This window comes from Wolffia australiana, chromosome 16, assembly GCF_029677425.1.
Source record: "Wolffia australiana isolate 7733 chromosome 16, ASM2967742v1".
In the NCBI taxonomy this organism is placed as follows: Eukaryota; Viridiplantae; Streptophyta; class Magnoliopsida; order Alismatales; family Araceae; genus Wolffia; species Wolffia australiana.
This window is the reverse complement of record NC_135850.1, coordinates 12,216,217-12,233,021: the sequence shown is the minus strand read 5'-3', so window position 1 is coordinate 12,233,021 and position 16,805 is coordinate 12,216,217. Positions and strand designations below refer to the sequence as shown.

At 44.6% G+C, this 16,805-nt stretch overlaps 1 pseudogene; it reads right to left on the bottom strand.

The window, feature by feature from the left end:
* On the bottom strand, positions 1 to 1,147 carry LOC144713519 (glucan endo-1,3-beta-glucosidase 3 pseudogene; annotated as a pseudogene).
* Positions 1,148 to 16,805: the final 15,658 nt, after the last annotated feature.

Here is a 16,805-nt window from a genome sequence, read left to right as displayed (position 1 = left end):
CTAGGGTTCGCCATTTCTAAGATCGAAATGCTCCATTAACTGAAAACCCGACCAAAAACCGGACCGATTTCCAAAGGAGACAAAAAAAATTTTAATTTTTGCACCAGCCCAGTTTTGAAACACAGCAAGTATGACAGTTTTTTCATTGAATGTGATGTGAGCTCAAGACAAAAATCGTATCTTTACCCACTAAAATAATATTGTTTAACTCTGTTAATTTAGATTTTGGCCTAAATTTGGACTTTGATTTTTCTGTTTGAATTTCATTTTGTCAGAGATTAGTGACTAAACTGGTCCTTGACCACATTGAGACTGTACCAAAGTTTAGGTATAAGCTTATGTTTTTACGAAAAACCAATACCAAGACCGAAACCATCACTCCCTGGCCGGATGCCTGGATCTAGACATGCGCCAAACCGTGCGAGCGGATCGCGCTCGTGCGGTTGGGCGCATGTGCGAAGCGGTTGTGTGAATTTTTGCACAGGAATTTTGCACACCGCACCGCCCACCACATAGGGGTCGGTGCGGTGCGAAAATTCCACGTTGTGCGAATTTCGCATCCCACTACGCCCCTCCACACACCCGTCTGCCGGTTGGCCCGCCGCCCGCCCCCCTCTAGCCTGTGCCCCCTCTGGCCGCCCCCCTGCCTCCCCCCCCAGCTGTCCCCGCCCCCCTGCCCTGCCGCGCCAGCCCCCTCCCCCCCCCCCCTGCCCCGCCACGCCGCCCCCCTCCTTCCCCCCCTGCCCCGCCGCGCCAGCCCCCTCCTTCCCCCCCTGCCCCGCCGCGCCAGCCCCCTCCCGCCCAGCACGCGCTTAATCAGGTTGTTGTTGTGCGTGGCCGCGTTGTCCGTGGTTGCGTCCGGCTCCCTCCGCAGGTCCCCCTTGGCCGGCCACCCCATCTCCGCCATGAGCACCGGCATGTCGGTCACGTTCATGGCATGCATGGCGAAGTAGTTCGCGTCGACGACGGCGTCGAAGACGTTGGTGTAGTGGAGGAGGGTGTTGGGGTCGACGGCCTCCTTATTGGGCGGCAGCGGCCGAAAGAGCGCGTAGTCCAGGGGGATGACGCCGCCGCCGGCGACGTAGTCGTAGTAGGGGTAGAGGTTGAGCGCGAGCGGGGCGGCGGTGGCGTGGAGGAAGGCGAGCATGGGGGCAAGGACGGGCGCCCAGGAGCGGTTGAAGAAGGCCTGGGACGGCGGGAAGGAGTCCAGGATGACGGACGAGGCCTGTGGGGAGATTTGCTACAAAGCTAATTACTTCCCAATACTACATTTCCCCCTCAGTACGATGACACGACCCGAACGCGAGGTTATACCGAATCTGAGGGAGTATGACTCGTTGTATTCTACAAAGAGAAGGTCTCGTGAATGACTGCACCATTCACCTACACCTTGATAGGGAGATTTTCTACAAAGCATCCCCTAATTGATGATATCACTAGGATATATTAAGCGCTAGGGAACTTTCGAGGTCTGGTGGTTATCGGCGCACACAACCATCAGAGTGTCTTTATTCGCTTCCAATTGGAAGCTGACTTCATGAAGGCCTAGAGCCGCACCACATGGACGATTAGTGGTTCCACTATGCACACATATCGATGGACGCCTGAGCAAATGAGCAGCTTATGGGATCATTACCCTCACTTTGTCCTAGTGTGGATCAGTTTCTTTGGACTCCAACCCCATTTCTTCAAACTTATGACTCTGGAATCCTTAGCTAGTATGATTGGGACATTTATATGTCTTGATAAGGACGTGCATCTGTTCAATCATCTTGGACATGCATGGGTATGTGTAGACATTGATCTACTAGCCCTTATTCATCGCATGATACTTATTAGGAACGGGCACGAGATGATCCACCACTCTATTATGTACGAGAATTTCCCCCAATTATGTACAACCTGCACTCTTTTGGGACACATCATCCACATGAGTCACCAAAAGATGATTACATAGCCACCTCGGCCCCTCAGACGGAGTACCTTCCCCCATTGCCCTATGATGATTACATAGTAGAGGCAAAATCCATTACCCACGTGCGTCGCCCTAACCAGAAACCACCTACTACTACCCAGCCCACTCCCACACTGCATGGTGTGTCGAGTGTGACGCCCTCCCTAGCCTAGGGACTAGTGTCGGTCAAACCTAGTTCGATTTAGCGTACGCTTAAGACATAATGGGTGAAGAAGGGAGCTGATAAGCGGCCCAAAACACCACCTAGGGCTACTACTGACCACTTATCAAGCAAGGGTAAGATGTTTGGTCCCTACACCAAACCTCAAAAGCGTTTGCCCTTCTAGAGGTAGTAGATGGATCTTACATTCAAGGCCGCACTGAGGTAGGGGTGAGTCACATTAGTGCCCCACATGTTGCTCTGACTTCCACTCCCCCTAGCTCTTCTCTTCCTATATCCTCTCGACCCTCCACATCACTCCCTGCTCATCATCCAACCCCCCATCCTTCACCGTCATCTCCCGTTACTAATTGCCCTTCCCTTCCTACACCTTCCCAACCTTGTCTTACCTCTCCCCGACGCGCCCAGCCATCTCCACCTCACGTACCCCTCGTCAACCATCTCCCAACCAGCCAATACCTTCCTCTTGCCACTTGACCTCCCACGACTTTCGCCATTTCCATCACCCACCTTCCCACTCACTCCCACTCATAGATCTACTCCCCACCCCCCGACATACCCACCGAGCCCCTCCCCCACTCATCCGATCATTCCACTTCTCATATACCACTTACTATGGAAGAATGCTTAACTATCCGTCAAGCATCTCTTCCTAGTAATGACAAATATGGGGATACTAGTGGACTTGATCTCGTCATGATTCACTTAGTTAATTGATGTACTCCTGGAATTGAATTTTAAGCATTGCACGTGCATTATACTGAAAATATTGTATCATTGAAATGTTAAACAATATTTGGAATGGAATATTGACTTGGAGGCTACATAATATTTGTGACCCAAAATTCAGAACGTGTAATCTAATGATCTAGAGGGATTTTTTGTTAAACTTTTGAGGGTAGATTTGTCTTTCTCTCTCCTCTACCCACCCATACCCTATGATATATAAACATCACCCTCTATACATATCAAAATCATCACATACTTCACCTTACATTGTTAGGCTCATTGATGGAGGACCATTTGAAGGAGCATACTCAATGATGTCGGACGTCGTCGGAGACGTAGTCTGGTCGGCACCAAGTATGATGGTTGTGTGCTGATAATGGATGATGGTATCGAACGTCGACGGCGTCGTCGTCCGACAGATGCAACCCTAACAGGTTGTGTGACTATGACGTGATGTATGGACGTCCTACGTGTCGTACATGCAGGATCTGACTCGAGGGAGGCACTGAGTTCCAAGCTTGGACGGGGTCGCCAAGTGACGGCGACGGTGGCCTCTCGAACCTCGTCAGAGCGACGAAGGCGTCTACGGCTGAACGGATTCTATCCGTTGGGCTCACACGTAACGGGCATACTCGTCCTCACCGGTAAGACACTCAAATGTAGTGGTTCTCTCAATACCTCTCTCAACTATCTAGCCTGAGCGGGTTGGAGTCAAGACGAAGTATACTGCAAAGGTAATTAAACGAGCGACGAGAGAGGACGGCGTACCTCGCCAGCGCATAGTTCATTATGTAGGATCATTGACAATCGGTGGCAGTCGGAGCGGGTGTGGCGGAGAGGCATCGGAGAGCTAACGGTGGCTCAACTGACGACGTAGCGCTGGAGCAATAGGAGGGGGCTGGAGCGAGGCCAAACAGGCGATGCAGTGCGAGCTACTGAACCAGCCCGATAGATACGACCTCCGAAGGAGGTCGATGCTGCAAAGTGGGTTGACAACAGCCCACACAATACTGGCGGCGGCCGTCCACGCATGATGGGGTGACGAGGGCACCAAAGTGATGCTCGCCACCACGGCGACGGGCTTGACAAGAGTGGTCCCGAATATGACCCAAGTGCTAAGGAGCAGCGGGAGTCAATCAGCAGATCAAGTGGCCAACAGATGGCGAAATCAGCAACTCACATGGCGGAGCCCCTTGGAGGGTGTTGACTGACGTAGTCATTTGGATTCGTGGACATCAAACCTCTCGTTCTAAATCACTAGAGAAGATCCGTCCGCCTTAGCAACCGATACGGGACCACTCGGTCTTCAACAGCAGAATGACAGGTCTTTTCCACCTTCCCCCACTCTGATTGATGACGGCAATTTATGGGGGGGGATGCAGGCATTTCCGGCGAGGCAGTGACAAGTCCCTGTGTAGGTGCTGTTCCGGATCCATAAATCAGCACTCTTGCTTGGTAATAGCCACCCCAACATCTGCATCCACGGAGAAGCGATCGTCGGCGATCGGGACGACTGGTACATGGAGGATCGTAAGCATTCCGGATGGAGGATGGTCGTAGGTGGTGGAAGAGAGCGGGACCAATTCTCGTTCCTGTTCTTGTCATCTCGCAATTTCTACCTCCATCGATGCTTTGCCCTCTCTCCCTTCCCCTCTTGATCTTCCTTTCTCTCAAGGGGAAGGTGAGACCAGAAAAAAAATGATAATTCTTCTTCGATTTCTCCTGGTGAAACTGTGGCTTGAATGGGAATGGTGGCCTGGGATGATGCTTCATCATTCTACCCCCTTTCTTCTCTGCCCTTCTTCTCCCTCAACCCCTCCTCCCTCTTTCTTTTTCTTCTACAAGGTGAGACCTGGATGACATAACTGCAACAATTCTAAATCCAGATCTAAACAAGACGTGGGGCCATCATGGCCGAATATAGGGCCATGATAGGCCCCTTACAATGGGTCCAACAAGGATAGAATGGGGTCCATTAAGTTGCCCTTATATAATGGGCCCCATTACACATGAAGGGAAATTTAGAAATTAAAAGGGAAAGGGGATAGGACAAGAAGCCCCCTTCCCACGACGATGAAAACATTGATACGGGACGTGTCTCAGTGCGACAAAAACAGGACAACGAATGCGAAAAACACAAAACACGACAATGAAGATATGATACTTGAGCATCTTCACCTGGCTTTTGATGATGGTGGCCGGTGGTGCGGACGGTGTTGTTGATGATCCTTGATGGCGTCCGCCATCACTCAGTCTCTTCATCAATCACGCTGTGTAGCTCGTGCCGACGTGAAGATCTGCATTTCCTGTATCAGGTCTGACATCGGGTTTCTTCTCCAGCGGTTCTTTGTTTTTTTATTTCCCTCATCCTTCGGGAGGCTCCCCTGTATGTGCTTGGGCCTCCCCATGAATGATGTCTAAGTGTTTGTCTTTTAATTCACTTTGTTCCTTTAAGGGGGGGTCCATTTGACTTCTTACCCCCCCCCCCCCCCTAAAGCACCTTTTTAGGGGAAAACCCAATAAGCTCTCCCCTTAAAAGGGCCCACTAGGACGTCCATAACTGTCTCCCCCTCTCTTATATAAAAGAGAAGGGAGGATGAACGTGGAAGTCATGCTTGTTGAATTTGAAGAATCAGATCTCATTTCATTGTTGGCAGTTCTTGTTTTTTGAAAAAGATTTAGTTTGTTGGTTCCTTGTTCTACCATTCCCAAGGATTTCATACTCCTTCATTGTCGTTGTTTATGGTCAGAAGAAACATCGTTGCTTATGGAGATTGTTGGAGCTTCTTACTTCAGTAAAAATTTTCCCGTTCACTGATGCATTTTGGGATTCTTTTTTGGTAGAGAATGTCGAGTGGGGGATCGTGAACATCCGAGGTCTGCCTTGAAATCATCTCGGAGAGATATATTGTACAGTCGCCTTGAACGACCGGTGTAATCCTCCAATCTCTCAACTTCCGGCCGTTGTGTGATAAATTTAGGGTTTCACCATTAGAGACAGAGAAGGGAGTGACGCTTTAACAGAAGAGAGAAGATCACACAATCTGTTGAACAAGATAAAATCAAGGGAAGTAGACTGAAAGAAGTGAGTCGCTCTGAACATCGTATGTGTGTACTTATAGACTACGAGAAGTTCCTTAACCTAACCATGGTAAGGTTAAGTGGTGATTACTCAAGCATGGGGAAGACGCATGTGAATTTATTTGTGCCTTGGAGGCTGCTGACGATGATGACAGGTGAGACCCATTGGCACCTTTGTGTCTTTCTTCGACGTATTCGTACTCGTCTCTTTATTATGGCCAACGGATCTGAGTTGTTGACTTTAACACTGTGCTCTCCCCACGGCCAATTGACTACGCATTCTTCCTCGTTGTGGATTTTTCCCGAAGGAAAATCGGCGGAGAGAGATCGTTAGTGAAGATCTGAATTGCTCTCCACCCTCTCCTGTCGACGAGAGAGATCATTGCAGAATCCCCATTCCCTGAATGCCTCGTTCATGCTGGTCGTTCTCACTTATAGAGTCAGTTTATCAGCGTTAGTCTCCTTCAGCCAGCCACTCAGTTGACGACCTCGGATCTCTTCTATTGAATGTGCAGATTCCCGGAACGAAATCTTGGTACTTGTTGCTAAGGAAGGGACGTGTTCAACCCGATTCGTGATCTTATATTATTGGATATGCATTCAGAGAAAATTTGATTCTCAGATCTAATATTATTACCTTGTAACTCGCTCCTTGAGCCAACACAATCAAGCATAACACCTCCTTCGAGCGGGACGACGGGGTTCATTTAGCACCCCTCTCTGTGTATCTTACGTGGGTCGTGTCCTCTCACCGAAGTTTTGGTACTTCGTTGACTCTTGGGCATTATTCTTTGTGGCCATAGCCAGACGTCTGTGACTTCTGATGTTCCAAGCACTGTTTTAAAGAGCTAGTAGTGGTCCAATACACTACTTGTGAACTCCACCCTCCTCCAGCACTAACTGCCTATCAAGTTATTGTATGTCGATAACTTCATCCGAGATCAGTTCATTGGTGGATTATATCTTCTACTGTTGGTGTTCTGGAATTTTTGCAATCAAACACGAGGCTTTCAAGAGTTTTCGTCTCACCCCAGGAGTTTCGGCCTAAAAAAGACGATCGTGACCCTCAGGAACACCTCGGCCCAAACCCAAAGGTTTCACCTGCTTCCCTTATCCTCAGTATTATTATGTCTTTCAGTGTCATCCTCGTTTACTCCGCTGCCCAATAATCTTTATAGGTCTTAACCACCACCATCATGTTAGGAAATTTTCTTTGACTATATTGGATCTGCTCGTTCACGTCGACGGTGTGGACTCTCTTGGACGAAGATCACCCCCACTATGTCGTCCCTTTGCGCCAATTACGTGGATCATTGGGATTTTGATCATGTCATGCTCCTCCGTGTTTTTATCTGGATTATGCCACGGATCGTCCAGATTATTATGTATTTCTTGTTAATTTTATCGAATCATACGCATCAATTCACCTTGTCACATTTAGTCTTGTGCTCATTAACATGTGGTGTAACACGAACCCCGCAATCCCGGTCGTCGTGTTACATCACTCAGTCAGAGAAAGTGATTTGGGAACCTTTAGGTTTTCTTGGTTCCCATTATTCATCAAATTTACAATGCAAAACAGAAGTGAAGGGGCTCTCCTACTGTTACAAGTCACCCTAATCTTGGCAGAAAACAATGATATATGGTGTGTTTCCTTGTAATTTTGTTGTACCCTTGTTCTCAACACCCATTCATCCACAAAAATATAAAGATATCCATATATACACATTCATCCATCAATATCCATCCACCAATATCCATTTTACTCATTATCATCTTCCAACATAAATTTGTTTCACATAACTATTAATGTGCTTAATTATCACATTCTCATATGTTCATAGTTCTATTCTTATCAATTTATATTTTATTGTTGTTGACTTACCATTTTAAGAAGGCATTAATCACTGAATAATTTTTTCCCTACGTAAACATTCTTACTAGTTATAAATTTTTTTAATTAACCCAATCAGAGACAAGTTAAACACCCAAATTCGAGTACATCATATGACATTAAAAAATGGTGCGAAAATTGCTTTAAACTATGGTGTTTGCAGATATCAAAACATATCCAAAAGTCTATCATTTCATCATTGGTTCTGACTTTATCCTTTTCCTTTCTTGTTTTGGAGATCACTACCATTATTCAGAAAAGTTGTACCTCACTCTATTAAATCTTAAATAAGCCATCTACCTTCCTCCAGGCCTTGAAGTCGCCTCCAGTTCTCCTTCAAACCTCTGCTATCCCAAATGCATATTATTCACCAACAATCTTGGAGAAACCCCACAAGATATCTTACTGTAACAAAATTGATATCTTTATGAATATGGAACACATTATTGTCCAATTATACCTGAAACACTATCTTGAAATACATTCCTAGATGATGTACAAAACCATGATGGTGTGCTAGTGCAATGTCTCGGCAATCTTTATAAATAATGATATATAATTTTCTCTCTATTCGGTTTCATCCTTCTCTGTTTATAAAATCCAAATGTAATATTTCATCATATCAGTCGAGTCGATCCGATTCGTTCTTATCTATAGATAATGAAAGAAAGAAGGAAGGTTTCAGAACCTACAGCTTTCGATTCATCTTCTTCTTGTTTGAATAATTGGACGTTGAACCCATTTCATATGATGGGCTTCGCCCCCTTGGCGCTGCTCCGCTATGTGCTATTCATGATGTAGAGAAGACTTTATGGAACCTTGCTTTCTTTTGCTTGCTTTTCACTGCTGAAGGTGATGCCAATCACTGATAACTGCTTCTGGTCCCAAAGATTCGAGCTTGCTATTTTCGTTAGTAACTTATCTTAGACCAGTGACCTGACTCTTTAGTTTAGTGCCACCAACGCTTAGCTTAACGCTCCCGCTTTCGCGCCTCAATGATTGAGTTTACTTCCCCATCTAGCTACTCGTCGCAGAAGCAAGTCGCTTCTATTCTGTTTAGGATTGGATATCGATGGTCATAAATAACAACCTCTCTAACAACATATGAAACTATTTCACTTCACAGCCACAAAAAAGAGCTTCTTTCTTCTTGTCTACAACAAGTGGGAGAGGCAGGATTCGAACCTACGTAGAAAACCTTCAACAGATTTACAGTCTGTCGCTTTTGACAGCTCGGTCACTCTCCCCTTCCCAGGCCGAGGCCTCTTAAATGGAGGAATCGATTGTATTTCGTCCTTTGTTCCCCATAGCAACTGGGGATCGAAAAGCACCAAATTAGATGACTTATTAAGGGAAAGACGAAGTAAGAGCATGCTATAGAAGACGTTGCAACATATGTCGGGGAGGCCTCCGTTGATTGTGTACGAACAAAATACGAGTCCAAAGGCAGGGTAAGAAAGGGTTTAGCTAATGGAGAAATTGACTCTCCGGAAACCAGTAACGCGTAAACCATGTTAAACCAAGACCGATCAATATCCGAACGGAACGGATTTGAACTTCTCCTAGAATAGTTTCCGGTGCGAAATTCAATTCTATGAGTAATTAAAAGGTTATAAAAGAAGTGGATTCGGGAACGTGGAATGTCAGTCAGAGGTTACGAAGTAATGTAACTCCTGTACGAGAACGAAAAAGATGAAGAACTTGCGAAGGACTCCCGATTCTACGAGTAATGTGGTTGGCGGCGAATCGGGTGCGCCCGGGACAGCGGTTCACAAGGCATAAGCTGTACAATGAATCGGCTCAAATATTGGATTCGTAAAAAAAAATCCCCTAATCTCTTTTATTTCATAACGTGGCGGAACTTTAAGATGCTGAACCAAAGCTTTACTCGGATCAATCTCAATCCCTCTCCGACTAACTTCTATAATATTAGATAAATATATTAATATATAAATAATAGAATATATTATAGAAACATATTAATACATATGATTTTAAGACATATTTCTTTAATAGAAAAAACATATATCTTACTTAATATTTATCTATTCTGAATTTTTATATTCATGTAAGGACTTTTATATTAATTAAAAGTTGAATATTATAATTGAGTTTAATATTAAATTAAAAGAAAATAAATTTATAATTCATTTTTTTATTATGACTTTTACTAAACTTATCTAGCTTATTAGCTAGCTTAATATGAACTTAATTTAATATCGTCTAGTTCATTAAAGAGAATAGGTAGGGAACTTTCCTATTATCTTTTCCTATTATATTTAGTCTAACTAAATAAATAATGAATATTGAACCGAACCTAATTAGATTATATAAGGAAAGAATTCTCAAATAATAAAATCTCAAATTTTAACTATTAAATAAGTCTACACTATTGTATTATATAGTATATATGACTATATTATATGAGTATAATAAATATATCATAGCGGATAATCTAATCAAACTCGGCGATGGAGCGAGGTGAGAATTTATGAGCAGAATGCTAGCGCCCTATTTTTATGCTCTCTATCTTACCAATTTCTATCTAAGTTCCTCTCAGAATCTGGTATGGATTCTTCTTCTTCCTCTTCGAGCCAGCTTCGGAAGATGACGTGAAGCTTCTTCTTACGAGGAAGATCGTCCGATCGAGGAAGAGCAAGAACCTCTCCCCGAGGTTCTTGCAGGTACGTTTACTGATCCGTACGTTGCATAACCTTCCGGTGGGGCGGTGCGTGTCGAAATCCCGGCCGTATGGCAGGTGATCAGCGCGGGCAAGCGTCCCCAGGTAGTTGTTGGTGCCGCAGTCCACCGTCGAGTCCCAACATGAAGAGCACCGGGACGGAGAGGACGCCGCCTGATACGGGAAAACCGGGGCTCCGGCCCCGACGTCCAGAACAGGGATCTCGCCGTCGATCAGTGGGCGGTGCCGAGATCGTCACACTCTTGAAAGGACGGGGAGAATAAGATGGGGAATAAGAGGTTCCTGTTCTTCGTCTCCAGATTCTAATTCTTTGGCGGATGAGTTTTAGTTTGATCATTGGCTTTCCAAATTATTTAGCTCTATTCGAGCCAAAGGCACGACGGAGCGTTTACGAGCAGGAGCAGAAGGGAGCAGCCAATCACGTTATGAAGTAAATCCATGTTTTTATTAAATTATTTGCTATGGGCTTCATTCATGCTGAACCTTGCCTGCCACAAAGCAACTATTGCATACCGCTTCTAGCGCGCTAGAATGGATCTCAGCTAAACGGTTACCGGTCCACTACGCAAGCAAGGCACGACTTTAGGTAACCGAAGGGGCGAAGCGAAGAACAGAACCTTACTTCTGATTAAAATCCCTGCTCGTCGCGTCTGAATCTGAATCTTCACGCTCGTCTTCATCTTAATCTTCACGCTCATCGCGCCTTCCTTTGGTTCTGCAAGAACTTCTCCAATCAGAACCGGTTCTAAAATCATTGCTTCACTAGCGCATCATTCTTTCTTCGTAACCTCAGAACCTCTCTCAACTGGCCGTGTTGCCAACCCACTGCTTGGTAGGCACTGCCTACTCACCCCACTCCCTCAGACAATGCAATGCTCTGAACACTCCAGTTTGAAGTTCAACCCCCTTCTCCCATGCGGAGTCACAAGCAGCGCCCTGGAAAAAGCACGGACGAGCCACATGCAGGGAAACTTGCACGTGTGGTTCTGGCCGGGGACCCCGGTATACTGTACTAATATGTGTAGGTCCCTGTAATTAGAGTGAGATTGTCATGGCGCAAATAAGAACCAATCCCAAAAGAAAAGGCAGAATAAATTGTATTGGTAAATAAAACTACTCCGAGACCCCTTAATATAAGAACTAATCCGAGAAATACTACAAGAATATCATGTATTGGTCCAGTTAAATCCATTATGTATAATGTATAAAATAGATAGATATATAAGTTGAAATTCTTTATGACCTTTTCGAATAATCCAGGAAAAAAGTTATTCTTTTTTTGTTTTGTATATGTTACAATTGGATTAAATCTTAATCCAGTATTAATTGTGGATTGTGTGTATATATGAAAATATTTTTTTGTATATTAGTTTTTTTCAATTAAATTTATATTATTCAATTTTATTGCCATTTTTTTTTAGATATAAAAGTTATTTGAATGAAAGAAAGAATAATCATAAAACATAATAATACAAATGCTTTCTCTAAGAGGCAGGTTGAGGAACTCTTACTGGATCCCCTCCCACCGTTGATTAGCATCACCTTCTCCTCTTTGAGCTTTAGCTTAAAAATAAATAAAATAATCTTCCATGTTGCGCGCTTGAGATATTAGCTCATCCCATATGAGTAAGTTATGTAAATATAACCTGAGTGAGCTCGAATTGCAAGTAAAAGGTTACGAAGTAAATAAACCAATCAATGAGATGTTGTTGGTCGCTTGGCTTCTCATTCAAAGGAATTCTATTTTTTCCCGGTCAATTGTTTTTCTTGCAGAACCTAACTGAACTAATTATAGCAGTCTTCTATGTGCCCTTGGGAGAACGAGGGCTGATCCAATCCGGTCTCTCTTGAACCAGCCAACTCCCTACCCTAGGGAAGACGACTAGCTAGATGGTCTTTGAGTCAGAATTCAAACTTGTTGACGCGAAGAGCCATCAAAGGTTCTTCTTTTAGAAGAACTGAGAACCCCGCGAAAGAGGTTCCTTCGGTTACGAAGTCACTGATTAGCATCACCTTCCATCTTTCTTTCATTCTTGCAGAACATTCGGTTATGTTTTCACATAAGAATTTTTAATGCTGAACGGACTGAACCTCTGTAGAATGTAGGATGTCCACTTCCTTTGGAACCTTAACGGATAACCTTTCTTGAAGAACATTGGATAACCTCATTTACTTCGTAACCTTTCATCGTTTCTTGCAGAACGTTTCTTCGCTCCCGCTCCTAAAGTCGCGCTAAGCGCTAAGCGTCGTCGAACATTGATTCATTTCTTGCTCCATCGCTTCTGCTCCGCTCATCTGAATCCGGGCACGAGTTTACGAGCGGACTTTAGGCGCGAGTGAGCGGGAGCAAAAAGTGGATTAGAATAACATAAAAAAATGCTAAGTTCAGATCAGTGAATAAACCGAAAGAAGAGACGTTTCTCGCTCGGCGCCGCACTATGCTCCGCTTATAAAAATGATTCGGTGGAACCGGTGAACAGATTTCCTAGCAGCGAGGGAATCTGGGACAGAGGGCTCATAGTACCCGCTACCACAGTTATTCAGTGGAAGGGAAGGAGCCTAAACCCTTTTTTTTAGAAACAAAAGCAGTACAACTCAGATGAGACTAAGCAGCTACCGTTCCGACGTGCCCCTGATGATTAAGATCGAACTCTAAAATGGAACCTAGTTGAATTGAAGTTGTCATTAAAATCATAGAATGGAAAAAAAGAAAATGGGCGGGATATGGATGCAAATATGGATGGGGAGTCTCGCTCAATAAAGAGACGTTTAGGTTCCGATTTCTCAGAATGAATTTACTCTGTTTTTCTCTAAAGATAACAACCCGCTCACTCGCCCCTCAGCTGTCCATTTCTTATTCATTCAGGGCGCCTGGACTTGGCAGTGCTCCTTTCTCAAACCATAACAACTCTGAACGTTAGGCGCTTAGGAGTGGGAGCGGGAGCAAAGTGACGCGCGACTCCAGGCGCTTAGGAGCAGAAAGCGAAGGTTCTGAGGTTCTGAGGTTACGATGAAGGTGATGCCAATCAAAGTAAATAATGCTGAACCTCCACACTTTTTTTCCGTGCCCTACATGCGCTTCGCGCGCCATTGGCGCTTTGCTCTCCTCTGTAGTCTTTATTGGACGGTTTGGATGGACTTCGTCGTTCTTTCCCAACAAAAAAAGGAAAGGGCTGTATCACATCGAGATGTCGATTCGTTTTCCGTCCCAAATGAGATGGGGAATTTTTTTTCACGCTGAACCTTGCAGAACTTATTTTTCAGATAACTTCTTCGCTCCACGCCTGATTCATCTTCATCTTTATTGACTTCTTATCAGATTAAGATTCAGACGCGACGGAGCGGAGTCAAGACGTAACCGCTACGCGCCTTCTTATCCAAGTCAGTGGGGGGACCCTGTCTCCTTCCCCAAAAAAACTGTACATGGGAGTTTCCCTTCATACAGCTCAAATCATTCTCAGATGCCCCGAGAGGCATCCTTTCCTTTTTAAATTCCCCGTTGGTTCATGCGCACGCAAACGAGCACCGGCCGAGCAGGTTCACTTCTTCGTAACGTGATTTACTTCTTTCTTTTATTTCTCCATCGCGTCTTCATCTTCACCGCTTCCGCACCTTTTGCTCGTCTTCTGCTCCGCTCGTCTTCATCTTAATATGAACCGCTTCCGCGCCTTGCACTTCTTAAAAATAAGTAAGAACATGCGCGTCTTCTGCTCCTAAACGCTCCGTCGCGTCTGAATCTTAATATTCACTGCTTCCACGCCTTTTATTTATTTAACATACATATTGTTTGTGATGGTTGACGGCTTTCTATCTCCGAGGTACGGAAGTCGCGGAGTCCGTGCCTTCCGTACCACCACAGGTTTGGGCAGATCCCGCTCCTAAACAAAATTCATTCTGAACCTGGTTCCGAAGATGATGCTAATCCTTTTTTCCAAACTTCTTCTTTCTTTACTTTGACTTTATGTAAACATAACATTCTGCAATAATTTCCTTTTTTCTCCCGCTCGCTCGTCTTCATCTTAATCTGAACGCTCGTCTTCATCTTAATCTGAACACTCCTCGCGCCTCGTATATTCATCGCTTCTGGGCCTTTCTTTGGTTTTGACGAAGGCGCGGAAGTGGTGAAGATGAAGATTCAAACGCGACGGAGTGATTTAGGAGCGAGGAGCGGTTATGAAATAAATTAAGTAGGCGCGAGGAGCAAAAGCGACTTTAGGAGCCGACCTATGAGGCGAGCTGATCTGCTTTGATCCAGAAGAAAGCCCAGTCAGCTTCGGTGCAGGTCACGTGATCTACAGCTCGGCCTTCGCTTTTGGAGCCTTCCTCTACCCACATATCTATGTGCCCGCAGCACTTCCATATGGAGAAAGATGGGCTTACCATGTTCCATCAATAGCACCTAATCTATGCCGATTTTGGCGGACCGTGCTCCACCCCGGTGAACTCATGCGGTTACGACGTGCCCAGAGGCCAGAGGCGAATCCGTTCACGGTCCGTAGGACCAACGCTATTCGAAGGAACCCGTCCCGCCATGAATAGTCATGTTTGACTGGGCTTACACACATTCGCTCACTTACGCTGTCCCCCCTCAGCTTACCCTAGCCCCGAAGTCTCCAAGGCTTCACACAAAATCTTTACTGACAACATATGCATGCTTGAGTAGGGTCAGGCAGAACCGTTGTTGCCTGATGGGAACTTCCCCCATATTGCTATCAATGTCTTCATGTCGCACGACCTCTTGACATTACACCACTGAATCTCCAATCCTTTGCTTGTTGTGCAGTTACAGTACCAATATCCACTAATCGTTGTTTCCAGATACGGTTGCCGGTTGACATCTCTTCTAATTCGTCGATACGAGAAGCAAATTGTTGTGTGGAGGAATCAATATCTCGACATGAGCCAAGAGGCAGATCTTGTGCCACTCCACCAGGTCGTATGAAACTGGCATGCATCCTGGCTCCCGCTTTTGCGCCTCAGAACCTTCTAACACTTGACTTCTTATGTTCAAAATAACATAACCTTTGGCTTCGTAACGTTTCATCATTGATTCATCTTTACTTCGTAACCCGCTCGTAAACTCTTCTGCTCCCGCTCACTCGCGCCTTGCAGAACGTTTTATGTGAAAAATAACATAACCTTCGCTCCGTCGCTTCTTCGCTCCGCAAGCGCCTACTAGAAAAAAGAAAAGTAGGCACGGAAGCGGTGAAGATGAAGACAAGCGTTCAGATTAAGATGAAGATGAGCGAGCGGGCGCGAGTTTACGAGCGGGTTTCAGGTACTGCGACCTCTGTCCCACACATCTATCCAGAAGCAAGTGCAGTTCACCGGTTCCACCGGATGCTCATAACCTGACCGAAACAAAAAATCCGCAGCTTTTGCTCATATCATAAACTCGCACGCGCCTAAGTGCCCGCTCATTAACTCGCGCCTTCATCTTAATCTTCACGCACGTAAACTCACGCTTGAATCTTAATTTTTCCATTTTAAATCACCATAATATATTAATAACCGATTTTTTCGCGTTTTAATGCTAATTGTTTAGACACAATATGTCATCAAATTTAGCTGATAATATGCATTCATATCATGTACATGTTATTTATCATCAGTTTATGTGCGGAATGTAGTGATATAAATCGTGTTATCATTTATTTTGCATGTATTCTCATTATTCCTGCCAAAAATTTTTCATTTAATATTATTTTAAATAATTCAAAAAAAAATATTAGTTATGAAAATTTGGCCAAAAAAGTTTCTGGAAATTTACATGCGGTGAAATGCACTTTCTATATTTTTAGTTATTTCTATAACTTTCTGCCTTGAATTGATGAATAAATAATTTATTTTACTTGAAGATTTTAGTTTATGAAATTAAGTCTAGTTATAGCCTTATCAAATCAACGTTTTGTATACTGGAGAGTGGATTATGTGTTAACGAGGCCACTAAAATCCAGATCTGTGGGAAAATGAGGGCAGCTCAACAGTTCAGTAGGAAAGTCTACGATGGGATGCTTGAGAAAAATTCAGAGCATTGATTAGCAGTTCATGCTGACAGAGGGGGTAAAACAGCCTACATTAGCCAACCAGATTCTTTGGCCTGTATAAGAAATCCCCCGCCTTTTTTCTGTTTATAATTATTGGAAAGCTAATATGCAAACACTTCATTCAAGCATAAGGTTTCATGAATTGATCAAAGTTAAGGGAGAAAATTCTGCCTGAACCAGAGGCTATGATGGTAAATATAGGATCAATACAATGGGAA